Here is an 18661-nt window from a genome sequence, read left to right on the forward strand (position 1 = left end):
TACATTTTACAATTGAAATGTGTGGAGGACAAAAGGAAATTTTGGAGGAATCACCCCCAGCTCACTAAACATAAAAGTCATGAAAGCAGAAATGCAATCGCCTGCGGCCACACCACCTTGAATAAGCCTGATCTCGTCTGATCTCAGAAGCTAAGCAATGTTGGGCTTGGTTAGTACTTGGATGGGAGACCACCTGGGAATATCAAGTGCTGCAGGCATTACATTTTTGTAATTACATTTTACAATTGAAATGTGTGGAGGACAAAAGGAAATTTTGGAGGAATCACCCCCAGCTCACTAAACATAAAAGTCATGAAAGCAGAAATGCAATCGCCTGCGGCCACACCACCTTGAATAAGCCTGATCTCGTCTGATCTCAGAAGCTAAGCAATGTTGGGCTTGGTTAGTACTTGGCTGGGAGACCACCTGGGAATATCAAGTGCTGCAGGCATTACATTTTTGTAATTACATTTTACAATTGAAATGTGTGGAGGACAAAAGGAAATTTTGGAGGAATCACCCCCAGCTCACTAAACATAAAAGTCATGAAAGCAGAAATGCAATCGCCTGCGGCCACACCACCTTGAATAAGCCTGATCTCGTCTGATCTCAGAAGCTAAGCAATGTTGGGCTTGGTTAGTACTTGGCTGGGAGACCACCTGGGAATATCAAGTGCTGCAGGCATTACATTTTTGTAATTACATTTTACAATTGAAATGTGTGGAGGACAAAAGGAAATTTTGGAGGAATCACCCCCAGCTCACTAAACATAAAAGTCATGAAAGCAGAAATGCAATCGCCTGCGGCCACACCACCTTGAATAAGCCTGATCTCGTCTGATCTCAGAAGCTAAGCAATGTTGGGCTTGGTTAGTACTTGGATGGGAGACCACCGGGGAATATCAAGTGCTGCAGGCATTACATTTTTGTAATTACATTTTACAATTGAAATGTGTGGAGGACAAAAGGAAATTTTGGAGGAATCACCCCCAGCTCACTAAACATAAAAGTCATGAAAGCAGAAATGCAATCGCCTGCGGCCACACCACCTTGAATAAGCCTGATCTCGTCTGATCTCAGAAGCTAAGCAATGTTGGGCTTGGTTAGTACTTGGATGGGAGACCACCTGGGAATATCAAGTGCTGCAGGCATTACATTTTTGTAATTACATTTTACAATTGAAATGTGTGGAGGACAAAAGGAAATTTTGGAGGAATCACCCCCAGCTCACTAAACATAAAAGTCATGAAAGCAGAAATGCAATCGCCTGCGGCCACACCACCTTGAATAAGCCTGATCTCGTCTGATCTCAGAAGCTAAGCAATGTTGGGCTTGGTTAGTACTTGGATGGGAGACCACCTGGGAATATCAAGTGCTGCAGGCATTACATTTTTGTAATTACATTTTACAATTGAAATGTGTGGAGGACAAAAGGAAATTTTGGAGGAATCACCCCCAGCTCACTAAACATAAAAGTCATGAAAGCAGAAATGCAATCGCCTGCGGCCACACCACCTTGAATAAGCCTGATCTCGTCTGATCTCAGAAGCTAAGCAATGTTGGGCTTGGTTAGTACTTGGATGGGAGACCACCTGGGAATATCAAGTGCTGCAGGCATTACATTTTACAATTGAAATGTGTGGAGGACAAAAGGAAATTTTGGAGGAATCACCCCCAGCTCACTAAACATAAAAGTCATGAAAGCAGAAATGCAATCGCCTGCGGCCACACCACCTTGAATAAGCCTGATCTCCGAAGCTAAGCAATGTTGGGCTTGGTTAGTACTTGGATGGGAGACCACCTGGGAATATCAAGTGCTGCAGGCATTACATTTTACAATTGAAATGTGTGGAGGACAAAAGGAAATTTTGGAGGAATCACCCCCAGCTCACTAAACATAAAAGTCATGAAAGCAGAAATGCAATCGCCTGCGGCCACACCACCTTGAATAAGCCTGATCTCGTCTGATCTCAGAAGCTAAGCAATGTTGGGCTTGGTTAGTACTTGGATGGGAGACCACCTGGGAATATCAAGTGCTGCAGGCATTACATTTTACAATTGAAATGTGTGGAGGACAAAAGGAAATTTTGGAGGAATCACCCCCAGCTCACTAAACATAAAAGTCATGAAAGCAGGAATGCAATCGCCTGCGGCCACACCACCTTGAATAAGCCTGATCTCGTCTGATCTCAGAAGCTAAGCAATGTTGGGCTTGGTTAGTACTTGGATGGGAGACCACCTGGGAATATCAAGTGCTGCAGGCATTACATTTTTGTAATTACATTTTACAATTGAAATGTGTGGAGGACAAAAGGAAATTTTGGAGGAATCACCCCCAGCTCACTAAACATAAAAGTCATGAAAGCAGAAATGCAATCGCCTGCGGCCACACCACCTTGAATAAGCCTGATCTCGTCTGATCTCAGAAGCTAAGCAATGTTGGGCTTGGTTAGTACTTGGATGGGAGACCCCCTGGGAATATCAAGTGCTGCAGGCATTACATTTTACAATTGAAATGTGTGGAGGACAAAAGGAAATTTTGGAGGAATCACCCCCAGCTCACTAAACATAAAAGTCATGAAAGCAGAAATGCAAGCGCCTGCGGCCACACCACCTTGAATAAGCCTGATCTCGTCTGATCTCAGAAGCTAAGCAATGTTGGGCTTGGTTAGTACTTGGATGGGAGACCACCTGGGAATATCAAGTGCTGCAGGCATTACATTTTACAATTGAAATGTGTGGAGGACAAAAGGAAATTTTGGAGGAATCACCCCCAGCTCACTAAACATAAAAGTCATGAAAGCAGAAATGCAATCGCCTGCGGCCACACCACCTTGAATAAGCCTGATCTCGTCTGATTTCAGAAGCTAAGCAATGTTGGGCTTGGTTAGTACTTGGATGGGAGACCACCTGGGAATATCAAGTGCTGCAGGCATTACATTTTAGTAATTACATTTTACAATTGAAATGTGTGGAGGACAAAAGGAAATTTTGGAGGAATCACCCCCAGCTCACTAAACATAAAAGTCATGAAAGCAGGAATGCAATCGCCTGCGGCCACACCACCTTGAATAAGCCTGATCTCGTCTGATCTCAGAAGCTAAGCAATGTTGGGCTTGGTTAGTACTTGGATGGGAGACCACCTGGGAATATCAAGTGCTGCAGGCATTACATTTTACAATTGAAATGTGTGGAGGACAAAAGGAAATTTTGGAGGAATCACCCCCAGCTCACTAAACATAAAAGTCATGAAAGCAGAAATGCAATCGCCTGCGGCCACACCACCTTGAATAAGCCTGATCTCGTCTGATCTCAGAAGCTAAGCAATGTTGGGCTTGGTTAGTACTTGGATGGGAGACCACCTGGGAATATCAAGTGCTGCAGGCATTACATTTTTGTAATTACATTTTACAATTGAAATGTGTGGAGGACAAAAGGAAATTTTGGAGGAATCACCCCCAGCTCACTAAACATAAAAGTCATGAAAGCAGCAATGCAATCGCCTGCGGCCACACCACCTTGAATAAGCCTGATCTCGTCTGATCTCAGAAGCTAAGCAATGTTGGGCTTGGTTAGTACTTGGATGGGAGACCACCTGGGAATATCAAGTGCTGCAGGCATTACATTTTACAATTGAAATGTGTGGAGGACAAAAGGAAATTTTGGAGGAATCACCCCCAGCTCACTAAACATAAAAGTCATGAAAGCAGAAATGCAATCGCCTGCGGCCACACCACCTTGAATAAGCCTGATCTCGTCTGATCTCAGAAGCTAAGCAATGTTGGGCTTGGTTAGTACTTGGATGGGAGACCACCTGGGAATATCAAGTGCTGCAGGCATTACATTTTTGTAATTACATTTTACAATTGAAATGTGTGGAGGACAAAAGGAAATTTTGGAGGAATCACCCCCAGCTCACTAAACATAAAAGTCATGAAAGCAGAACAGCAATCGCCTGCGGCCACACCACCTTGAATAAGCCTGATCTCGTCTGATCTCAGAAGCTAAGCAATGTTGGGCTTGGTTAGTACTTGGATGGGAGACCACCTGGGAATATCAAGTGCTGCAGGCATTACATTTTTGTAATTACATTTTACAATTGAAATGTGTGGAGGACAAAAGGAAATTTTGGAGGAATCACCCCCAGCTCACTAAACATAAAAGTCATGAAAGCAGAAATGCAATCGCCTGCGGCCACACCACCTTGAATAAGCCTGATCTCGTCTGATCTCAGAAGCTAAGCAATGTTGGGCTTGGTTAGTACTTGGATGGGAGACCACCTGGGAATATCAAGTGCTGCAGGCATTACATTTTTGTAATTACATTTTACAATTGAAATGTGTGGAGGACAAAAGGAAATTTTGGAGGAATCACCCCCAGCTCACTAAACATAAAAGTCATGAAAGCAGAAATGCAATCGCCTGCGGCCACACCACCTTGAATAAGCCTGATCTCGTCTGATCTCAGAAGCTAAGCAATGTTGGGCTTGGTTAGTACTTGGATGGGAGACCACCTGGGAATATCAAGTGCTGCAGGCATTACATTTTACAATTGAAATGTGTGGAGGACAAAAGGAAATTTTGGAGGAATCACCCCCAGCTCACTAAACATAAAAGTCATGAAAGCAGAAATGCAATCGCCTGCGGCCACACCACCTTGAATAAGCCTGATCTCGTCTGATCTCAGAAGCTAAGCAATGTTGGGCTTGGTTAGTACTTGGATGGGAGACCACCTGGGAATATCAAGTGCTGCAGGCATTACATTTTTGTAATTACATTTTACAATTGAAATGTGTGGAGGACAAAAGGAAATTTTGGAGGAATCACCCCCAGCTCACTAAACATAAAAGTCATGAAAGCAGAAATGCAATCGCCTGCGGCCACACCACCTTGAATAAGCCTGATCTCGTCTGATCTCAGAAGCTAAGCAATGTTGGGCTTGGTTAGTACTTGGATGGGAGACCACCTGGGAATATCAAGTGCTGCAGGCATTACATTTTTGTAATTACATTTTACAATTGAAATGTGTGGAGGACAAAAGGAAATTTTGGAGGAATCACCCCCAGCTCACTAAACATAAAAGTCATGAAAGCAGAAATGCAATCGCCTGCGGCCACACCACCTTGAATAAGCCTGATCTCGTCTGATCTCAGAAGCTAAGCAATGTTGGGCTTGGTTAGTACTTGGATGGGAGACCACCTGGGAATATTAAGTTCTGCAGGCATTACATTTTACAATTGAAATGTGTGGAGGACAAAAGGAAATTTTGGAGGAATCACCCCCAGCTCACTAAACATAAAAGTCATGAAAGCAGAAATGCAATCGTCTGCGGCCACACCACCTTGAATAAGCCTGATCTCGTCTGATCTCAGAAGCTAAGCAATGTTGGGCTTGGTTAGTACTTGGATGGGAGACCACCTGGGAATATCAAGTGCTGCAGGCATTACATTTTTGTAATTACATTTTACAATTGAAATGTGTGGAGGACAAAAGGAAATTTTGGAGGAATCACCCCCAGCTCACTAAACATAAAAGTCATGAAAGCAGAACAGCAATCGCCTGCGGCCACACCACCTTGAATAAGCCTGATCTCGTCTGATCTCAGAAGCTAAGCAATGTTGGGCTTGGTTAGTACTTGGATGGGAGACCACCTGGGAATATCAAGTGCTGCAGGCATTACATTTTTGTAATTACATTTTACAATTGAAATGTGTGGAGGACAAAAGGAAATTTTGGAGGAATCACCCCCAGCTCACTAAACATAAAAGTCATGAAAGCAGAAATGCAATCGCCTGCGGCCACACCACCTTGAATAAGCCTGATCTCGTCTGATCTCAGAAGCTAAGCAATGTTGGGCTTGGTTAGTACTTGGATGGGAGACCACCTGGGAATATCAAGTGCTGCAGGCATTACATTTTTGTAATTACATTTTACAATTGAAATGTGTGGAGGACAAAAGGAAATTTTGGAGGAATCACCCCCAGCTCACTAAACATAAAAGTCATGAAAGCAGAAATGCAATCGCCTGCGGCCACACCACCTTGAATAAGCCTGATCTCGTCTGATCTCAGAAGCTAAGCAATGTTGGGCTTGGTTAGTACTTGGATGGGAGACCACCTGGGAATATCAAGTGCTGCAGGCATTACATTTTACAATTGAAATGTGTGGAGGACAAAAGGAAATTTTGGAGGAATCACCCCCAGCTCACTAAACATAAAAGTCATGAAAGCAGAAATGCAATCGCCTGCGGCCACACCACCTTGAATAAGCCTGATCTCGTCTGATCTCAGAAGCTAAGCAATGTTGGGCTTGGTTAGTACTTGGATGGGAGACCACCTGGGAATATCAAGTGCTGCAGGCATTACATTTTACAATTGAAATGTGTGGAGGACAAAAGGAAATTTTGGAGGAATCACCCCCAGCTCACTAAACATAAAAGTCATGAAAGCAGAAATGCAATCGCCTGCGGCCACACCACCTTGAATAAGCCTGATCTCGTCTGATCTCAGAAGCTAAGCAATGTTGGGCTTGGTTAGTACTTGGATGGGAGACCACCTGGGAATATCAAGTGCTGCAGGCATTACATTTTTGTAATTACATTTTACAATTGAAATGTGTGGAGGACAAAAGGAAATTTTGGAGGAATCACCCCCAGCTCACTAAACATAAAAGTCATGAAAGCAGAAATGCAATCGCCTGCGGCCACACCACCTTGAATAAGCCTGATCTCGTCTGATCTCAGAAGCTAAGCAATGTTGGGCTTGGTTAGTACTTGGATGGGAGACCACCTGGGAATATTAAGTTCTGCAGGCATTACATTTTACAATTGAAATGTGTGGAGGACAAAAGGAAATTTTGGAGGAATCACCCCCAGCTCACTAAACATAAAAGTCATGAAAGCAGAAATGCAATCGTCTGCGGCCACACCACCTTGAATAAGCCTGATCTCGTCTGATCTCAGAAGCTAAGCAATGTTGGGCTTGGTTAGTACTTGGATGGGAGACCACCTGGGAATATCAAGTGCTGCAGGCATTACATTTTTGTAATTACATTTTACAATTGAAATGTGTGGAGGACAAAAGGAAATTTTGGAGGAATCACCCCCAGCTCACTAAACATAAAAGTCATGAAAGCAGAACAGCAATCGCCTGCGGCCACACCACCTTGAATAAGCCTGATCTCGTCTGATCTCAGAAGCTAAGCAATGTTGGGCTTGGTTAGTACTTGGATGGGAGACCACCTGGGAATATCAAGTGCTGCAGGCATTACATTTTTGTAATTACATTTTACAATTGAAATGTGTGGAGGACAAAAGGAAATTTTGGAGGAATCACCCCCAGCTCACTAAACATAAAAGTCATGAAAGCAGAAATGCAATCGCCTGCGGCCACACCACCTTGAATAAGCCTGATCTCGTCTGATCTCAGAAGCTAAGCAATGTTGGGCTTGGTAAGTACTTGGATGGGAGACCACCTGGGAATATCAAGTGCTGCAGGCATTACATTTTTGTAATTACATTTTACAATTGAAATGTGTGGAGGACAAAAGGAAATTTTGGAGGAATCACCCCCAGCTCACTAAACATAAAAGTCATGAAAGCAGAAATGCAATCGCCTGCGGCCACACCACCTTGAATAAGCCTGATCTCGTCTGATCTCAGAAGCTAAGCAATGTTGGGCTTGGTTAGTACTTGGATGGGAGACCACCTGGGAATATCAAGTGCTGCAGGCATTACATTTTTGTAATTACATTTTACAATTGAAATGTGTGGAGGACAAAAGGAAATTTTGGAGGAATCACCCCCAGCTCACTAAACATAAAAGTCATGAAAGCAGAAATGCAATCGCCTGCGGCCACACCACCTTGAATAAGCCTGATCTCGTCTGATCTCAGAAGCTAAGCAATGTTGGGCTTGGTTAGTACTTGGATGGGAGACCACCTGGGAATATCAAGTGCTGCAGGCATTACATTTTTGTAATTACATTTTACAATTGAAATGTGTGGAGGACAAAAGGAAATTTTGGAGGAATCACCCCCAGCTCACTAAACATAAAAGTCATGAAAGCAGAAATGCAATCGCCTGCGGCCACACCACCTTGAATAAGCCTGATCTCGTCTGATCTCAGAAGCTAAGCAATGTTGGGCTTGGTTAGTACTTGGATGGGAGACCACCTGGGAATATCAAGTGCTGCAGGCATTACATTTTTGTAATTACATTTTACAATTGAAATGTGTGGAGGACAAAAGGAAATTTTGGAGGAATCACCCCCAGCTCACTAAACATAAAAGTCATGAAAGCAGAGATGCAATCGCCTGCGGCCACACCACCTTGAATAAGCCTGATCTCGTCTGATCTCAGAAGCTAAGCAATGTTGGGCTTGGTTAGTACTTGGATGGGAGACCACCTGGGAATATCAAGTGCTGCAGGCATTACATTTTACAATTGAAATGTGTGGAGGACAAAAGGAAATTTTGGAGGAATCACCCCCAGCTCCCTAAACATAAAAGTCATGAAAGCAGAAATGCAATCGCCTGCCGCCACACCACCTTGAATAAGCCTGATCTCGTCTGATCTCAGAAGCTAAGCAATGTTGGGCTTGGTTAGTACTTGGATGGGAGACCACCTGGGAATATCAAGTGCTGCAGGCATTACATTTTACAATTGAAATGTGTGGAGGACAAAAGGAAATTTTGGAGGAATCACCCCCAGCTCACTAAACATAAAAGTCATGAAAGCAGAAATGCAATCGCCTGCGGCCACACCACCTTGAATAAGCCTGATCTCGTCTGATCTCAGAAGCTAAGCAATGTTGGGCTTGGTTAGTACTTGGATGGGAGACCACCTGGGAATATCAAGTGCTGCAGGCATTACATTTTACAATTGAAATGTGTGGAGGACAAAAGGAAATTTTGGAGGAATCACCCCCAGCTCACTAAACATAAAAGTCATGAAAGCAGAAATGCAATCGCCTGCGGCCACACCACCTTGAATAAGCCTGATCTCGTCTGATCTCAGAAGCTAAGCAATGTTGGGCTTGGTTAGTACTTGGATGGGAGACCACCTGGGAATATCAAGTGCTGCAGGCATTACATTTTACAATTGAAATGTGTGGAGGACAAAAGGAAATTTTGGAGGAATCACCCCCAGCTCACTAAACATAAAAGTCATGAAAGCAGAAAAGCAATCGCCTGCGGCCACACCACCTTGAATAAGCCTGATCTCGTCTGATCTCAGAAGCTAAGCAATGTTGGGCTTGGTTAGTACTTGGATGGGAGACCACCTGGGAATATTAAGTTCTGCAGGCATTACATTTTACAATTGAAATGTGTGGAGGACAAAAGGAAATTTTGGAGGAATCACCCCCAGCTCACTAAACATAAAAGTCATGAAAGCAGAAATGCAATCGTCTGCGGCCACACCACCTTGAATAAGCCTGATCTCGTCTGATCTCAGAAGCTAAGCAATGTTGGGCTTGGTTAGTACTTGGATGGGAGACCACCTGGGAATATCAAGTGCTGCAGGCATTACATTTTTGTAATTACATTTTACAATTGAAATGTGTGGAGGACAAAAGGAAATTTTGGAGGAATCACCCCCAGCTCACTAAACATAAAAGTCATGAAAGCAGAACAGCAATCGCCTGCGGCCACACCACCTTGAATAAGCCTGATCTCGTCTGATCTCAGAAGCTAAGCAATGTTGGGCTTGGTTAGTACTTGGATGGGAGACCACCTGGGAATATCAAGTGCTGCAGGCATTACATTTTTGTAATTACATTTTACAATTGAAATGTGTGGAGGACAAAAGGAAATTTTGGAGGAATCACCCCCAGCTCACTAAACATAAAAGTCATGAAAGCAGAAATGCAATCGCCTGCGGCCACACCACCTTGAATAAGCCTGATCTCGTCTGATCTCAGAAGCTAAGCAATGTTGGGCTTGGTAAGTACTTGGATGGGAGACCACCTGGGAATATCAAGTGCTGCAGGCATTACATTTTTGTAATTACATTTTACAATTGAAATGTGTGGAGGACAAAAGGAAATTTTGGAGGAATCACCCCCAGCTCACTAAACATAAAAGTCATGAAAGCAGAAATGCAATCGCCTGCGGCCACACCACCTTGAATAAGCCTGATCTCGTCTGATCTCAGAAGCTAAGCAATGTTGGGCTTGGTTAGTACTTGGATGGGAGACCACCTGGGAATATCAAGTGCTGCAGGCATTACATTTTTGTAATTACATTTTACAATTGAAATGTGTGGAGGACAAAAGGAAATTTTGGAGGAATCACCCCCAGCTCACTAAACATAAAAGTCATGAAAGCAGAAATGCAATCGCCTGCGGCCACACCACCTTGAATAAGCCTGATCTCGTCTGATCTCAGAAGCTAAGCAATGTTGGGCTTGGTTAGTACTTGGATGGGAGACCACCTGGGAATATCAAGTGCTGCAGGCATTACATTTTTGTAATTACATTTTACAATTGAAATGTGTGGAGGACAAAAGGAAATTTTGGAGGAATCACCCCCAGCTCACTAAACATAAAAGTCATGAAAGCAGAAATGCAATCGCCTGCGGCCACACCACCTTGAATAAGCCTGATCTCGTCTGATCTCAGAAGCTAAGCAATGTTGGGCTTGGTTAGTACTTGGATGGGAGACCACCTGGGAATATCAAGTGCTGCAGGCATTACATTTTTGTAATTACATTTTACAATTGAAATGTGTGGAGGACAAAAGGAAATTTTGGAGGAATCACCCCCAGCTCACTAAACATAAAAGTCATGAAAGCAGAGATGCAATCGCCTGCGGCCACACCACCTTGAATAAGCCTGATCTCGTCTGATCTCAGAAGCTAAGCAATGTTGGGCTTGGTTAGTACTTGGATGGGAGACCACCTGGGAATATCAAGTGCTGCAGGCATTACATTTTACAATTGAAATGTGTGGAGGACAAAAGGAAATTTTGGAGGAATCACCCCCAGCTCCCTAAACATAAAAGTCATGAAAGCAGAAATGCAATCGCCTGCCGCCACACCACCTTGAATAAGCCTGATCTCGTCTGATCTCAGAAGCTAAGCAATGTTGGGCTTGGTTAGTACTTGGATGGGAGACCACCTGGGAATATCAAGTGCTGCAGGCATTACATTTTACAATTGAAATGTGTGGAGGACAAAAGGAAATTTTGGAGGAATCACCCCCAGCTCACTAAACATAAAAGTCATGAAAGCAGAAATGCAATCGCCTGCGGCCACACCACCTTGAATAAGCCTGATCTCGTCTGATCTCAGAAGCTAAGCAATGTTGGGCTTGGTTAGTACTTGGATGGGAGACCACCTGGGAATATCAAGTGCTGCAGGCATTACATTTTACAATTGAAATGTGTGGAGGACAAAAGGAAATTTTGGAGGAATCACCCCCAGCTCACTAAACATAAAAGTCATGAAAGCAGAAATGCAATCGCCTGCGGCCACACCACCTTGAATAAGCCTGATCTCGTCTGATCTCAGAAGCTAAGCAATGTTGGGCTTGGTTAGTACTTGGATGGGAGACCACCTGGGAATATCAAGTGCTGCAGGCATTACATTTTACAATTGAAATGTGTGGAGGACAAAAGGAAATTTTGGAGGAATCACCCCCAGCTCACTAAACATAAAAGTCATGAAAGCAGAAAAGCAATCGCCTGCGGCCACACCACCTTGAATAAGCCTGATCTCGTCTGATCTCAGAAGCTAAGCAATGTTGGGCTTGGTTAGTACTTGGATGGGAGACCACCTGGGAATATCAAGTGCTGCAGGCATTACATTTTTGTAATTACATTTTACAATTGAAATGTGTGGAGGACAAAAGGAAATTTTGGAGGAATCACCCCCAGCTCACTAAACATAAAAGTCATGAAAGCAGAAATGCAATCGCCTGCGGCCACACCACCTTGAATAAGCCTGATCTCGTCTGATCTCAGAAGCTAAGCAATGTTGGGCTTGGTTAGTACTTGGATGGGAGACCACCTGGGAATATCAAGTGCTGCAGGCATTACATTTTACAATTGAAATGTGTGGAGGACAAAAGGAAATTTTGGAGGAATCACCCCCAGCTCACTAAACATAAAAGTCATGAAAGCAGAAATGCAATCGCCTGCGGCCACACCACCTTGAATAAGCCTGATCTCGTCTGATCTCAGAAGCTAAGCAATGTTGGGCTTGGTTAGTACTTGGATGGGAGACCACCTGGGAATATCAAGTGCTGCAGGCATTACATTTTTGTAATTACATTTTACAATTGAAATGTGTGGAGGACAAAAGGAAATTTTGGAGGAATCACCCCCAGCTCACTAAACATAAAAGTCATGAAAGCAGAAATGCAATCGCCTGCGGCCACACCACCTTGAATAAGCCTGATCTCGTCTGATCTCAGAAGCTAAGCAATGTTGGGCTTGGTTAGTACTTGGATGGGAGACCACCTGGGAATATCAAGTGCTGCAGGCATTACATTTTACAATTGAAATGTGTGGAGGACAAAAGGAAATTTTGGAGGAATCACCCCCAGCTCACTAAACATAAAAGTCATGAAAGCAGAAATGCAATCGCCTGCGGCTACACCACCTTGAATAAGCCTGATCTCGTCTGATCTCAGAAGCTAAGCAATGTTGGGCTTGGTTAGTACTTGGATGGGAGACCACCTGGGAATATCAAGTGCTGCAGGCATTACATTTTTGTAATTACATTTTACAATTGAAATGTGTGGAGGACAAAAGGAAATTTTGGAGGAATCACCCCCAGCTCACTAAACATAAAAGTCATGAAAGCAGAACAGCAATCGCCTGCGGCCACACCACCTTGAATAAGCCTGATCTCGTCTGATCTCAGAAGCTAAGCAATGTTGGGCTTGGTTAGTACTTGGATGGGAGACCACCTGGGAATATCAAGTGCTGCAGGCATTACATTTTTGTAATTACATTTTACAATTGAAATGTGTGGAGGACAAAAGGAAATTTTGGAGGAATCACCCCCAGCTCACTAAACATAAAAGTCATGAAAGCAGAAATGCAATCGCCTGCGGCCACACCACCTTGAATAAGCCTGATCTCGTCTGATCTCAGAAGCTAAGCAATGTTGGGCTTGGTTAGTACTTGGATGGGAGACCACCTGGGAATATCAAGTGCTGCAGGCATTACATTTTTGTAATTACATTTTACAATTGAAATGTGTGGAGGACAAAAGGAAATTTTGGAGGAATCACCCCCAGCTCACTAAACATAAAAGTCATGAAAGCAGAAATGCAATCGCCTGCGGCCACACCACCTTGAATAAGCCTGATCTCGTCTGATCTCAGAAGCTAAGCAATGTTGGGCTTGGTTAGTACTTGGATGGGAGACCACCTGGGAATATCAAGTGCTGCAGGCATTACATTTTACAATTGAAATGTGTGGAGGACAAAAGGAAATTTTGGAGGAATCACCCCCAGCTCACTAAACATAAAAGTCATGAAAGCAGAAATGCAATCGCCTGCGGCCACACCACCTTGAATAAGCCTGATCTCGTCTGATCTCAGAAGCTAAGCAATGTTGGGCTTGGTTAGTACTTGGATGGGAGACCACCTGGGAATATCAAGTGCTGCAGGCATTACATTTTACAATTGAAATGTGTGGAGGACAAAAGGAAATTTTGGCGGAATCACCCCCAGCTCACTAAACATAAAAGTCATGAAAGCAGAAAAGCAATCGCCTGCGGCCACACCACCTTGAATAAGCCTGATCTCGTCTGATCTCAGAAGCTAAGCAATGTTGGGCTTGGTTAGTACTTGGATGGGAGACCACCTGGGAATATCAAGTGCTGCAGGCATTACATTTTTGTAATTACATTTTACAATTGAAATGTGTGGAGGACAAAAGGAAATTTTGGAGGAATCACCCCCAGCTCACTAAACATAAAAGTCATGAAAGCAGAAATGCAATCGCCTGCGGCCACACCACCTTGAATAAGCCTGATCTCGTCTGATCTCAGAAGCTAAGCAATGTTGGGCTTGGTTAGTACTTGGATGGGAGACCACCTGGGAATATCAAGTTCTGCAGGCATTACATTTTACAATTGAAATGTGTGGAGGACAAAAGGAAATTTTGGAGGAATCACCCCCAGCTCACTAAACATAAAAGTCATGAAAGCAGAAATGCAATCGCCTGCGGCCACACCACCTTGAATAAGCCTGATCTCGTCTGATCTCAGAAGCTAAGCAATGTTGGGCTTGGTTAGTACTTGGATGGGAGACCACCTGGGAATATCAAGTGCTGCAGGCATTACATTTTTGTAATTACATTTTACAATTGAAATGTGTGGAGGACAAAAGGAAATTTTGGAGGAATCACCCCCAGCTCACTAAACATAAAAGTCATGAAAGCAGAAATGCAATCCCCTGCGGCCACACCACCTTGAATAAGCCTGATCTCGTCTGATCTCAGAAGCTAAGCAATGTTGGGCTTGGTTAGTACTTGGATGGGAGACCACCTGGGAATATCAAGTGCTGCAGGCATTACATTTTTGTAATTACATTTTACAATTGAAATGTGTGGAGGACAAAAGGAAATTTTGGAGGAATCACCCCCAGCTCACTAAACATAAAAGTCATGAAAGCAGAAATGCAATCGCCTGCGGCCACACCACCTTGAATAAGCCTGATCTCGTCTGATCTCAGAAGCTAAGCAATGTTGGGCTTGGTTAGTACTTGGATGGGAGACCACCTGGGAATATCAAGTGCTGCAGGCATTACATTTTTGTAATTACATTTTACAATTGAAATGTGTGGAGGACAAAAGGAAATTTTGGAGGAATCACCCCCAGCTCACTAAACATAAAAGTCATGAAAGCAGAAATGCAATCGCCTGCGGCCACACCACCTTGAATAAGCCTGATCTCGTCTGATCTCAGAAGCTAAGCAATGTTGGGCTTGGTTAGTACTTGGATGGGAGACCACCTGGGAATATCAAGTGCTGCAGGCATTACATTTTTGTAATTACATTTTACAATTGAAATGTGTGGAGGACAAAAGGAAATTTTGGAGGAATCACCCCCAGCTCACTAAACATAAAAGTCATGAAAGCAGAAATGCAATCGCCTGCGGCCACACCACCTTGAATAAGCCTGATCTCGTCTGATCTCAGAAGCTAAGCAATGTTGGGCTTGGTTAGTACTTGGATGGGAGACCACCTGGGAATATCAAGTGCTGCAGGCATTACATTTTTGTAATTACATTTTACAATTGAAATGTGTGGAGGACAAAAGGAAATTTTGGAGGAATCACCCCCAGCTCACTAAACATAAAAGTCATGAAAGCAGAAATGCAATCGCCTGCGGCCACACCACCTTGAATAAGCCTGATCTTGTCTGATCTCAGAAGCTAAGCAATGTTGGGCTTGGTTAGTACTTGGATGGGAGACCACCTGGGAATATCAAGTGCTGCAGGCATTACATTTTTGTAATTACATTTTACAATTGAAATGTGTGGAGGACAAAAGGAAATTTTGGAGGAATCACCCCCAGCTCACTAAACATAAAAGTCATGAAAGCAGAAATGCAATCGCCTGCGGCCACACCACCTTGAATAAGCCTGATCTCGTCTGATCTCAGAAGCTAAGCAATGTTGGGCTTGGTTAGTACTTGGATGGGAGACCACCTGGGAATATCAAGTGCTGCAGGCATTACATTTTTGTAATTACATTTTACAATTGAAATGTGTGGAGGACAAAAGGAAATTTTGGAGGAATCACCCCCAGCTCACTAAACATAAAAGTCATGAAAGCAGAAATGCAATCGCCTGCGGCCACACCACCTTGAATAAGCCTGATCTCGTCTGATCTCAGAAGCTAAGCAATGTTGGGCTTGGTTAGTACTTGGATGGGAGACCACCTGGGAATATCAAGTGCTGCAGGCATTACATTTTACAATTGAAATGTGTGGAGGACAAAAGGAAATTTTGGAGGAATCACCCCCAGCTCACTAAACATAAAAGTCATGAAAGCAGAAATGCAATCGCCTGCGGCCACACCACCTTGAATAAGCCTGATCTCGTCTGATCTCAGAAGCTAAGCAATGTTGGGCTTGGTTAGTACTTGGATGGGAGACCACCTGGGAATATCAAGTGCTGCAGGCATTACATTTTACAATTGAAATGTGTGGAGGACAAAAGGAAATTTTGGAGGAATCACCCCCAGCTCACTAAACATAAAAGTCATGAAAGCAGAAATGCAATCGCCTGCGGCCACACCACCTTGAATAAGCCTGATCTCGTCTGATCTCAGAAGCTAAGCAATGTTGGGCTTGGTTAGTACTTGGATGGGAGACCACCTGGGAATATCAAGTGCTGCAGGCATTACATTTTACAATTGAAATGTGTGGAGGACAAAAGGAAATTTTGGCAGAATCACCCCCAGCTCACTAAACATAAAAGTCATGAAAGCAGAAAAGCAATCGCCTGCGGCCACACCACCTTGAATAAGCCTGATCTCGTCTGATCTCAGAAGCTAAGCAATGTTGGGCTTGGTTAGTACTTGGATGGGAGACCACCTGGGAATATCAAGTGCTGCAGGCATTACATTTTTGTAATTACATTTTACAATTGAAATGTGTGGAGGACAAAAGGAAATTTTGGAGGAATCACCCCCAGCTCACTAAACATAAAAGTCATGAAAGCAGAAATGCAATCGCCTGCGGCCACACCACCTTGAATAAGCCTGATCTCGTCTGATCTCAGAAGCTAAGCAATGTTGGGCTTGGTTAGTACTTGGATGGGAGACCACCTGGGAATATCAAGTGCTGCAGGCATTACATTTTACAATTGAAATGTGTGGAGGACAAAAGGAAATTTTGGAGGAATCACCCCCAGCTCACTAAACATAAAAGTCATGAAAGCAGAAATGCAATCGCCTGCGGCCACACCACCTTGAATAAGCCTGATCTCGTCTGATCTCAGAAGCTAAGCAATGTTGGGCTTGGTTAGTACTTGGATGGGAGACCACCTGGGAATATCAAGTGCTGCAGGCATTACATTTTTGTAATTACATTTTACAATTGAAATGTGTGGAGGACAAAAGGAAATTTTGGAGGAATCACCCCCAGCTCACTAAACATAAAAGTCATGAAAGCAGAAATGCAATCGCCTGCGGCCACACCACCTTGAATAAGCCTGATCTCGTCTGATCTCAGAAGCTAAGCAATGTTGGGCTTGGTTAGTACTTGGATGGGAGACCACCTGGGAATATCAAGTGCTGCAGGCATTACATTTTTGTAATTACATTTTACAATTGAAATGTGTGGAGGACAAAAGGAAATTTTGGAGGAATCACCCCCAGCTCACTAAACATAAAAGTCATGAAAGCAGAAATGCAATCGCCTGCGGCCACACCACCTTGAATAAGCCTGATCTCGTCTGATCTCAGAAGCTAAGCAATGTTGGCCTTGGTTAGTACTTGGATGGGAGACCACCTGGGAATATCAAGTGCTGCAGGCATTACATTTTTGTAATTACATTTTACAATTGAAATGTGTGGAGGACAAAAGGAAATTTTGGAGGAATCACCCCCAGCTCACTAAACATAAAAGTCATGAAAGCAGAAATGCAATCGCCTGCGGCCACACCACCTTGAATAAGCCTGATCTCGTCTGATCTCAGAAGCTAAGCAATGTTGGGCTTGGTTAGTACTTGGATGGGAGACCACCTGGGAATATCAAGTGCTGCAGGCATTACATTTTTGTAATTACATTTTACAATTGAAATGTGTGGAGGACAAAAGGAAATTTTGGAGGAATCACCCCCAGCTCACTAAACATAAAAGTCATGAAAGCAGAAATGCAATCGCCTGCGGCCACACCACCTTGAATAAGCCTGATCTCGTCTGATCTCAGAAGCTAAGCAATGTTGGGCTTGGTTAGTACTTGGATGGGAGACCACCTGGGAATATCAAGTGCTGCAGGCATTACATTTTTGTAATTACATTTTACAATTGAAATGTGTGGAGGACAAAAGGAAATTTTGGAGGAATCACCCCCAGCTCACTAAACATAAAAGTCATGAAAGCAGAAATGCAATCGCCTGCGGCCACACCACCTTGAATAAGCCTGATCTCGTCTGATCTCAGAAGCTAAGCAATGTTGGGCTTGGTTAGTACTTGGATGGGAGACCACCTGGGAATATCAAGTGCTGCAGGCATTACATTTTACAATTGAAATGTGTGGAGGACAAAAGGAAATTTTGGAGGAATCACCCCCAGCTCACTAAACATAAAAGTCATGAAAGCAGAAATGCAATCGCCTGCGGCCACACCACCTTGAATAAGCCTGATCTCGTCTGATCTCAGAAGCTAAGCAATGTTGGGCTTGGTTAGTACTTGGATGGGAGACCACCTGGGAATATCAAGTGCTGCAGGCATTACATTTTTGTAATTACATTTTACAATTGAAATGTGTGGAGGACAAAAGGAAATTTTGGAGGAATCACCCCCAGCTCACTAAACATAAAAGTCATGAAAGCAGAAATGCAATCGCCTGCGGCCACACCACCTTGAATAAGCCTGATCTCGTCTGATCTCAGAAGCTAAGCAATGTTGGGCTTGGTTAGTACTTGGATGGGAGACCACCTGGGAATATCAAGTGCTGCAGGCATTACATTTTTGTAA

The 18661-nt window shown here is 43.6% G+C and overlaps 78 non-coding genes and 4 pseudogenes across 78 annotated transcripts; all 82 read left to right on the top strand.

Annotated features, from left to right (window-relative positions):
- The first annotated feature begins 99 nt into the window (after positions 1-99).
- LOC131719928 (5S ribosomal RNA) lies at positions 100-218 on the top strand. Its single transcript, XR_009318826.1, has one exon. It is a non-coding gene; the product is annotated as a 5S ribosomal RNA (ribosomal RNA).
- A 114-nt stretch (positions 219-332) lies between these two features.
- LOC131710295 (5S ribosomal RNA) lies at positions 333-451 on the top strand. The gene has a single exon (XR_009312167.1). It is a non-coding gene; the product is annotated as a 5S ribosomal RNA (ribosomal RNA).
- Positions 452-565: 114 nt separating this feature from the next.
- LOC131710296 (5S ribosomal RNA) lies at positions 566-684 on the top strand. The gene has a single exon (XR_009312168.1). It is a non-coding gene; the product is annotated as a 5S ribosomal RNA (ribosomal RNA).
- A 114-nt stretch (positions 685-798) lies between these two features.
- Positions 799-917, top strand: LOC131710939 (5S ribosomal RNA). The gene has a single exon (XR_009312821.1). It is a non-coding gene; the product is annotated as a 5S ribosomal RNA (ribosomal RNA).
- Positions 918-1031: 114 nt separating this feature from the next.
- On the top strand, positions 1032-1150 carry LOC131719929 (5S ribosomal RNA). The gene has a single exon (XR_009318827.1). It is a non-coding gene; the product is annotated as a 5S ribosomal RNA (ribosomal RNA).
- A 114-nt stretch (positions 1151-1264) lies between these two features.
- On the top strand, positions 1265-1383 carry LOC131719930 (5S ribosomal RNA). The gene has a single exon (XR_009318828.1). It is a non-coding gene; the product is annotated as a 5S ribosomal RNA (ribosomal RNA).
- A 114-nt stretch (positions 1384-1497) lies between these two features.
- Positions 1498-1616, top strand: LOC131719931 (5S ribosomal RNA). Its single transcript, XR_009318829.1, has one exon. It is a non-coding gene; the product is annotated as a 5S ribosomal RNA (ribosomal RNA).
- Positions 1617-1716: 100 nt separating this feature from the next.
- Positions 1717-1825, top strand: LOC131715959 (5S ribosomal RNA; annotated as a pseudogene).
- Positions 1826-1925: 100 nt separating this feature from the next.
- LOC131719932 (5S ribosomal RNA) lies at positions 1926-2044 on the top strand. The gene has a single exon (XR_009318830.1). It is a non-coding gene; the product is annotated as a 5S ribosomal RNA (ribosomal RNA).
- A 100-nt stretch (positions 2045-2144) lies between these two features.
- Positions 2145-2263, top strand: LOC131719933 (5S ribosomal RNA). The gene has a single exon (XR_009318831.1). It is a non-coding gene; the product is annotated as a 5S ribosomal RNA (ribosomal RNA).
- A 114-nt stretch (positions 2264-2377) lies between these two features.
- Positions 2378-2496, top strand: LOC131720657 (5S ribosomal RNA). The gene has a single exon (XR_009319554.1). It is a non-coding gene; the product is annotated as a 5S ribosomal RNA (ribosomal RNA).
- A 100-nt stretch (positions 2497-2596) lies between these two features.
- Positions 2597-2715, top strand: LOC131719934 (5S ribosomal RNA). Its single transcript, XR_009318832.1, has one exon. It is a non-coding gene; the product is annotated as a 5S ribosomal RNA (ribosomal RNA).
- Positions 2716-2815: 100 nt separating this feature from the next.
- Positions 2816-2934, top strand: LOC131711375 (5S ribosomal RNA). Its single transcript, XR_009313259.1, has one exon. It is a non-coding gene; the product is annotated as a 5S ribosomal RNA (ribosomal RNA).
- A 114-nt stretch (positions 2935-3048) lies between these two features.
- On the top strand, positions 3049-3167 carry LOC131719935 (5S ribosomal RNA). The gene has a single exon (XR_009318833.1). It is a non-coding gene; the product is annotated as a 5S ribosomal RNA (ribosomal RNA).
- Positions 3168-3267: 100 nt separating this feature from the next.
- Positions 3268-3386, top strand: LOC131719936 (5S ribosomal RNA). Its single transcript, XR_009318834.1, has one exon. It is a non-coding gene; the product is annotated as a 5S ribosomal RNA (ribosomal RNA).
- Positions 3387-3500: 114 nt separating this feature from the next.
- On the top strand, positions 3501-3619 carry LOC131719937 (5S ribosomal RNA). The gene has a single exon (XR_009318835.1). It is a non-coding gene; the product is annotated as a 5S ribosomal RNA (ribosomal RNA).
- A 100-nt stretch (positions 3620-3719) lies between these two features.
- Positions 3720-3838, top strand: LOC131719939 (5S ribosomal RNA). Its single transcript, XR_009318837.1, has one exon. It is a non-coding gene; the product is annotated as a 5S ribosomal RNA (ribosomal RNA).
- Positions 3839-3952: 114 nt separating this feature from the next.
- Positions 3953-4071, top strand: LOC131719940 (5S ribosomal RNA). Its single transcript, XR_009318838.1, has one exon. It is a non-coding gene; the product is annotated as a 5S ribosomal RNA (ribosomal RNA).
- Positions 4072-4185: 114 nt separating this feature from the next.
- On the top strand, positions 4186-4304 carry LOC131719941 (5S ribosomal RNA). Its single transcript, XR_009318839.1, has one exon. It is a non-coding gene; the product is annotated as a 5S ribosomal RNA (ribosomal RNA).
- Positions 4305-4418: 114 nt separating this feature from the next.
- On the top strand, positions 4419-4537 carry LOC131719942 (5S ribosomal RNA). The gene has a single exon (XR_009318840.1). It is a non-coding gene; the product is annotated as a 5S ribosomal RNA (ribosomal RNA).
- A 100-nt stretch (positions 4538-4637) lies between these two features.
- On the top strand, positions 4638-4756 carry LOC131719943 (5S ribosomal RNA). The gene has a single exon (XR_009318841.1). It is a non-coding gene; the product is annotated as a 5S ribosomal RNA (ribosomal RNA).
- A 114-nt stretch (positions 4757-4870) lies between these two features.
- LOC131719944 (5S ribosomal RNA) lies at positions 4871-4989 on the top strand. The gene has a single exon (XR_009318842.1). It is a non-coding gene; the product is annotated as a 5S ribosomal RNA (ribosomal RNA).
- A 114-nt stretch (positions 4990-5103) lies between these two features.
- Positions 5104-5222, top strand: LOC131713290 (5S ribosomal RNA; annotated as a pseudogene).
- Positions 5223-5322: 100 nt separating this feature from the next.
- On the top strand, positions 5323-5441 carry LOC131710104 (5S ribosomal RNA). Its single transcript, XR_009311973.1, has one exon. It is a non-coding gene; the product is annotated as a 5S ribosomal RNA (ribosomal RNA).
- Positions 5442-5555: 114 nt separating this feature from the next.
- On the top strand, positions 5556-5674 carry LOC131719945 (5S ribosomal RNA). Its single transcript, XR_009318843.1, has one exon. It is a non-coding gene; the product is annotated as a 5S ribosomal RNA (ribosomal RNA).
- A 114-nt stretch (positions 5675-5788) lies between these two features.
- LOC131719946 (5S ribosomal RNA) lies at positions 5789-5907 on the top strand. Its single transcript, XR_009318844.1, has one exon. It is a non-coding gene; the product is annotated as a 5S ribosomal RNA (ribosomal RNA).
- Positions 5908-6021: 114 nt separating this feature from the next.
- Positions 6022-6140, top strand: LOC131719947 (5S ribosomal RNA). Its single transcript, XR_009318845.1, has one exon. It is a non-coding gene; the product is annotated as a 5S ribosomal RNA (ribosomal RNA).
- A 100-nt stretch (positions 6141-6240) lies between these two features.
- Positions 6241-6359, top strand: LOC131719948 (5S ribosomal RNA). Its single transcript, XR_009318846.1, has one exon. It is a non-coding gene; the product is annotated as a 5S ribosomal RNA (ribosomal RNA).
- Positions 6360-6459: 100 nt separating this feature from the next.
- On the top strand, positions 6460-6578 carry LOC131719950 (5S ribosomal RNA). The gene has a single exon (XR_009318848.1). It is a non-coding gene; the product is annotated as a 5S ribosomal RNA (ribosomal RNA).
- Positions 6579-6692: 114 nt separating this feature from the next.
- Positions 6693-6811, top strand: LOC131713291 (5S ribosomal RNA; annotated as a pseudogene).
- A 100-nt stretch (positions 6812-6911) lies between these two features.
- LOC131710105 (5S ribosomal RNA) lies at positions 6912-7030 on the top strand. The gene has a single exon (XR_009311974.1). It is a non-coding gene; the product is annotated as a 5S ribosomal RNA (ribosomal RNA).
- A 114-nt stretch (positions 7031-7144) lies between these two features.
- On the top strand, positions 7145-7263 carry LOC131719951 (5S ribosomal RNA). Its single transcript, XR_009318849.1, has one exon. It is a non-coding gene; the product is annotated as a 5S ribosomal RNA (ribosomal RNA).
- Positions 7264-7377: 114 nt separating this feature from the next.
- LOC131709948 (5S ribosomal RNA) lies at positions 7378-7496 on the top strand. The gene has a single exon (XR_009311812.1). It is a non-coding gene; the product is annotated as a 5S ribosomal RNA (ribosomal RNA).
- Positions 7497-7610: 114 nt separating this feature from the next.
- On the top strand, positions 7611-7729 carry LOC131719952 (5S ribosomal RNA). Its single transcript, XR_009318850.1, has one exon. It is a non-coding gene; the product is annotated as a 5S ribosomal RNA (ribosomal RNA).
- A 114-nt stretch (positions 7730-7843) lies between these two features.
- On the top strand, positions 7844-7962 carry LOC131719953 (5S ribosomal RNA). The gene has a single exon (XR_009318851.1). It is a non-coding gene; the product is annotated as a 5S ribosomal RNA (ribosomal RNA).
- A 114-nt stretch (positions 7963-8076) lies between these two features.
- Positions 8077-8195, top strand: LOC131719954 (5S ribosomal RNA). Its single transcript, XR_009318852.1, has one exon. It is a non-coding gene; the product is annotated as a 5S ribosomal RNA (ribosomal RNA).
- A 114-nt stretch (positions 8196-8309) lies between these two features.
- Positions 8310-8428, top strand: LOC131719955 (5S ribosomal RNA). Its single transcript, XR_009318853.1, has one exon. It is a non-coding gene; the product is annotated as a 5S ribosomal RNA (ribosomal RNA).
- A 100-nt stretch (positions 8429-8528) lies between these two features.
- Positions 8529-8647, top strand: LOC131712313 (5S ribosomal RNA). The gene has a single exon (XR_009314208.1). It is a non-coding gene; the product is annotated as a 5S ribosomal RNA (ribosomal RNA).
- A 100-nt stretch (positions 8648-8747) lies between these two features.
- LOC131719956 (5S ribosomal RNA) lies at positions 8748-8866 on the top strand. Its single transcript, XR_009318854.1, has one exon. It is a non-coding gene; the product is annotated as a 5S ribosomal RNA (ribosomal RNA).
- A 100-nt stretch (positions 8867-8966) lies between these two features.
- Positions 8967-9085, top strand: LOC131719957 (5S ribosomal RNA). The gene has a single exon (XR_009318855.1). It is a non-coding gene; the product is annotated as a 5S ribosomal RNA (ribosomal RNA).
- A 100-nt stretch (positions 9086-9185) lies between these two features.
- Positions 9186-9304, top strand: LOC131713292 (5S ribosomal RNA; annotated as a pseudogene).
- Positions 9305-9404: 100 nt separating this feature from the next.
- LOC131710106 (5S ribosomal RNA) lies at positions 9405-9523 on the top strand. Its single transcript, XR_009311975.1, has one exon. It is a non-coding gene; the product is annotated as a 5S ribosomal RNA (ribosomal RNA).
- A 114-nt stretch (positions 9524-9637) lies between these two features.
- Positions 9638-9756, top strand: LOC131719958 (5S ribosomal RNA). Its single transcript, XR_009318856.1, has one exon. It is a non-coding gene; the product is annotated as a 5S ribosomal RNA (ribosomal RNA).
- Positions 9757-9870: 114 nt separating this feature from the next.
- On the top strand, positions 9871-9989 carry LOC131709950 (5S ribosomal RNA). The gene has a single exon (XR_009311814.1). It is a non-coding gene; the product is annotated as a 5S ribosomal RNA (ribosomal RNA).
- Positions 9990-10103: 114 nt separating this feature from the next.
- Positions 10104-10222, top strand: LOC131719959 (5S ribosomal RNA). Its single transcript, XR_009318857.1, has one exon. It is a non-coding gene; the product is annotated as a 5S ribosomal RNA (ribosomal RNA).
- A 114-nt stretch (positions 10223-10336) lies between these two features.
- Positions 10337-10455, top strand: LOC131719961 (5S ribosomal RNA). The gene has a single exon (XR_009318859.1). It is a non-coding gene; the product is annotated as a 5S ribosomal RNA (ribosomal RNA).
- Positions 10456-10569: 114 nt separating this feature from the next.
- On the top strand, positions 10570-10688 carry LOC131719962 (5S ribosomal RNA). Its single transcript, XR_009318860.1, has one exon. It is a non-coding gene; the product is annotated as a 5S ribosomal RNA (ribosomal RNA).
- A 114-nt stretch (positions 10689-10802) lies between these two features.
- LOC131719963 (5S ribosomal RNA) lies at positions 10803-10921 on the top strand. Its single transcript, XR_009318861.1, has one exon. It is a non-coding gene; the product is annotated as a 5S ribosomal RNA (ribosomal RNA).
- A 100-nt stretch (positions 10922-11021) lies between these two features.
- LOC131712314 (5S ribosomal RNA) lies at positions 11022-11140 on the top strand. Its single transcript, XR_009314209.1, has one exon. It is a non-coding gene; the product is annotated as a 5S ribosomal RNA (ribosomal RNA).
- A 100-nt stretch (positions 11141-11240) lies between these two features.
- On the top strand, positions 11241-11359 carry LOC131719964 (5S ribosomal RNA). The gene has a single exon (XR_009318862.1). It is a non-coding gene; the product is annotated as a 5S ribosomal RNA (ribosomal RNA).
- Positions 11360-11459: 100 nt separating this feature from the next.
- LOC131719965 (5S ribosomal RNA) lies at positions 11460-11578 on the top strand. Its single transcript, XR_009318863.1, has one exon. It is a non-coding gene; the product is annotated as a 5S ribosomal RNA (ribosomal RNA).
- A 100-nt stretch (positions 11579-11678) lies between these two features.
- LOC131719966 (5S ribosomal RNA) lies at positions 11679-11797 on the top strand. The gene has a single exon (XR_009318864.1). It is a non-coding gene; the product is annotated as a 5S ribosomal RNA (ribosomal RNA).
- A 114-nt stretch (positions 11798-11911) lies between these two features.
- LOC131719967 (5S ribosomal RNA) lies at positions 11912-12030 on the top strand. Its single transcript, XR_009318865.1, has one exon. It is a non-coding gene; the product is annotated as a 5S ribosomal RNA (ribosomal RNA).
- A 100-nt stretch (positions 12031-12130) lies between these two features.
- On the top strand, positions 12131-12249 carry LOC131719968 (5S ribosomal RNA). The gene has a single exon (XR_009318866.1). It is a non-coding gene; the product is annotated as a 5S ribosomal RNA (ribosomal RNA).
- Positions 12250-12363: 114 nt separating this feature from the next.
- On the top strand, positions 12364-12482 carry LOC131719969 (5S ribosomal RNA). The gene has a single exon (XR_009318867.1). It is a non-coding gene; the product is annotated as a 5S ribosomal RNA (ribosomal RNA).
- A 100-nt stretch (positions 12483-12582) lies between these two features.
- LOC131710269 (5S ribosomal RNA) lies at positions 12583-12701 on the top strand. The gene has a single exon (XR_009312141.1). It is a non-coding gene; the product is annotated as a 5S ribosomal RNA (ribosomal RNA).
- Positions 12702-12815: 114 nt separating this feature from the next.
- On the top strand, positions 12816-12934 carry LOC131719970 (5S ribosomal RNA). The gene has a single exon (XR_009318868.1). It is a non-coding gene; the product is annotated as a 5S ribosomal RNA (ribosomal RNA).
- Positions 12935-13048: 114 nt separating this feature from the next.
- On the top strand, positions 13049-13167 carry LOC131719972 (5S ribosomal RNA). Its single transcript, XR_009318870.1, has one exon. It is a non-coding gene; the product is annotated as a 5S ribosomal RNA (ribosomal RNA).
- Positions 13168-13281: 114 nt separating this feature from the next.
- LOC131719973 (5S ribosomal RNA) lies at positions 13282-13400 on the top strand. Its single transcript, XR_009318871.1, has one exon. It is a non-coding gene; the product is annotated as a 5S ribosomal RNA (ribosomal RNA).
- Positions 13401-13500: 100 nt separating this feature from the next.
- On the top strand, positions 13501-13619 carry LOC131719974 (5S ribosomal RNA). The gene has a single exon (XR_009318872.1). It is a non-coding gene; the product is annotated as a 5S ribosomal RNA (ribosomal RNA).
- Positions 13620-13719: 100 nt separating this feature from the next.
- On the top strand, positions 13720-13838 carry LOC131719975 (5S ribosomal RNA). Its single transcript, XR_009318873.1, has one exon. It is a non-coding gene; the product is annotated as a 5S ribosomal RNA (ribosomal RNA).
- A 114-nt stretch (positions 13839-13952) lies between these two features.
- LOC131712224 (5S ribosomal RNA) lies at positions 13953-14071 on the top strand. Its single transcript, XR_009314117.1, has one exon. It is a non-coding gene; the product is annotated as a 5S ribosomal RNA (ribosomal RNA).
- A 100-nt stretch (positions 14072-14171) lies between these two features.
- Positions 14172-14290, top strand: LOC131719976 (5S ribosomal RNA). Its single transcript, XR_009318874.1, has one exon. It is a non-coding gene; the product is annotated as a 5S ribosomal RNA (ribosomal RNA).
- Positions 14291-14404: 114 nt separating this feature from the next.
- On the top strand, positions 14405-14523 carry LOC131711720 (5S ribosomal RNA). Its single transcript, XR_009313608.1, has one exon. It is a non-coding gene; the product is annotated as a 5S ribosomal RNA (ribosomal RNA).
- Positions 14524-14637: 114 nt separating this feature from the next.
- On the top strand, positions 14638-14756 carry LOC131719977 (5S ribosomal RNA). Its single transcript, XR_009318875.1, has one exon. It is a non-coding gene; the product is annotated as a 5S ribosomal RNA (ribosomal RNA).
- Positions 14757-14870: 114 nt separating this feature from the next.
- On the top strand, positions 14871-14989 carry LOC131719978 (5S ribosomal RNA). The gene has a single exon (XR_009318876.1). It is a non-coding gene; the product is annotated as a 5S ribosomal RNA (ribosomal RNA).
- Positions 14990-15103: 114 nt separating this feature from the next.
- LOC131719979 (5S ribosomal RNA) lies at positions 15104-15222 on the top strand. Its single transcript, XR_009318877.1, has one exon. It is a non-coding gene; the product is annotated as a 5S ribosomal RNA (ribosomal RNA).
- A 114-nt stretch (positions 15223-15336) lies between these two features.
- On the top strand, positions 15337-15455 carry LOC131711873 (5S ribosomal RNA). The gene has a single exon (XR_009313762.1). It is a non-coding gene; the product is annotated as a 5S ribosomal RNA (ribosomal RNA).
- Positions 15456-15569: 114 nt separating this feature from the next.
- On the top strand, positions 15570-15688 carry LOC131719980 (5S ribosomal RNA). Its single transcript, XR_009318878.1, has one exon. It is a non-coding gene; the product is annotated as a 5S ribosomal RNA (ribosomal RNA).
- Positions 15689-15802: 114 nt separating this feature from the next.
- On the top strand, positions 15803-15921 carry LOC131719981 (5S ribosomal RNA). The gene has a single exon (XR_009318879.1). It is a non-coding gene; the product is annotated as a 5S ribosomal RNA (ribosomal RNA).
- Positions 15922-16021: 100 nt separating this feature from the next.
- LOC131719983 (5S ribosomal RNA) lies at positions 16022-16140 on the top strand. The gene has a single exon (XR_009318881.1). It is a non-coding gene; the product is annotated as a 5S ribosomal RNA (ribosomal RNA).
- A 100-nt stretch (positions 16141-16240) lies between these two features.
- On the top strand, positions 16241-16359 carry LOC131719984 (5S ribosomal RNA). The gene has a single exon (XR_009318882.1). It is a non-coding gene; the product is annotated as a 5S ribosomal RNA (ribosomal RNA).
- A 100-nt stretch (positions 16360-16459) lies between these two features.
- Positions 16460-16578, top strand: LOC131719985 (5S ribosomal RNA). The gene has a single exon (XR_009318883.1). It is a non-coding gene; the product is annotated as a 5S ribosomal RNA (ribosomal RNA).
- A 114-nt stretch (positions 16579-16692) lies between these two features.
- LOC131719986 (5S ribosomal RNA) lies at positions 16693-16811 on the top strand. Its single transcript, XR_009318884.1, has one exon. It is a non-coding gene; the product is annotated as a 5S ribosomal RNA (ribosomal RNA).
- Positions 16812-16911: 100 nt separating this feature from the next.
- On the top strand, positions 16912-17030 carry LOC131719987 (5S ribosomal RNA). Its single transcript, XR_009318885.1, has one exon. It is a non-coding gene; the product is annotated as a 5S ribosomal RNA (ribosomal RNA).
- Positions 17031-17144: 114 nt separating this feature from the next.
- Positions 17145-17263, top strand: LOC131719988 (5S ribosomal RNA). The gene has a single exon (XR_009318886.1). It is a non-coding gene; the product is annotated as a 5S ribosomal RNA (ribosomal RNA).
- Positions 17264-17377: 114 nt separating this feature from the next.
- Positions 17378-17496, top strand: LOC131712196 (5S ribosomal RNA). The gene has a single exon (XR_009314089.1). It is a non-coding gene; the product is annotated as a 5S ribosomal RNA (ribosomal RNA).
- A 114-nt stretch (positions 17497-17610) lies between these two features.
- LOC131719989 (5S ribosomal RNA) lies at positions 17611-17729 on the top strand. Its single transcript, XR_009318887.1, has one exon. It is a non-coding gene; the product is annotated as a 5S ribosomal RNA (ribosomal RNA).
- Positions 17730-17843: 114 nt separating this feature from the next.
- LOC131719990 (5S ribosomal RNA) lies at positions 17844-17962 on the top strand. Its single transcript, XR_009318888.1, has one exon. It is a non-coding gene; the product is annotated as a 5S ribosomal RNA (ribosomal RNA).
- Positions 17963-18076: 114 nt separating this feature from the next.
- Positions 18077-18195, top strand: LOC131719991 (5S ribosomal RNA). The gene has a single exon (XR_009318889.1). It is a non-coding gene; the product is annotated as a 5S ribosomal RNA (ribosomal RNA).
- A 100-nt stretch (positions 18196-18295) lies between these two features.
- LOC131719992 (5S ribosomal RNA) lies at positions 18296-18414 on the top strand. Its single transcript, XR_009318890.1, has one exon. It is a non-coding gene; the product is annotated as a 5S ribosomal RNA (ribosomal RNA).
- Positions 18415-18528: 114 nt separating this feature from the next.
- Positions 18529-18647, top strand: LOC131719993 (5S ribosomal RNA). The gene has a single exon (XR_009318891.1). It is a non-coding gene; the product is annotated as a 5S ribosomal RNA (ribosomal RNA).
- The last annotated feature ends 14 nt before the right edge of the window (positions 18648-18661 follow it).

This window comes from Acipenser ruthenus, chromosome 44 (assembly GCF_902713425.1).
Source record: "Acipenser ruthenus chromosome 44, fAciRut3.2 maternal haplotype, whole genome shotgun sequence".
Classification (NCBI taxonomy): domain Eukaryota; kingdom Metazoa; phylum Chordata; class Actinopteri; order Acipenseriformes; family Acipenseridae; genus Acipenser; species Acipenser ruthenus.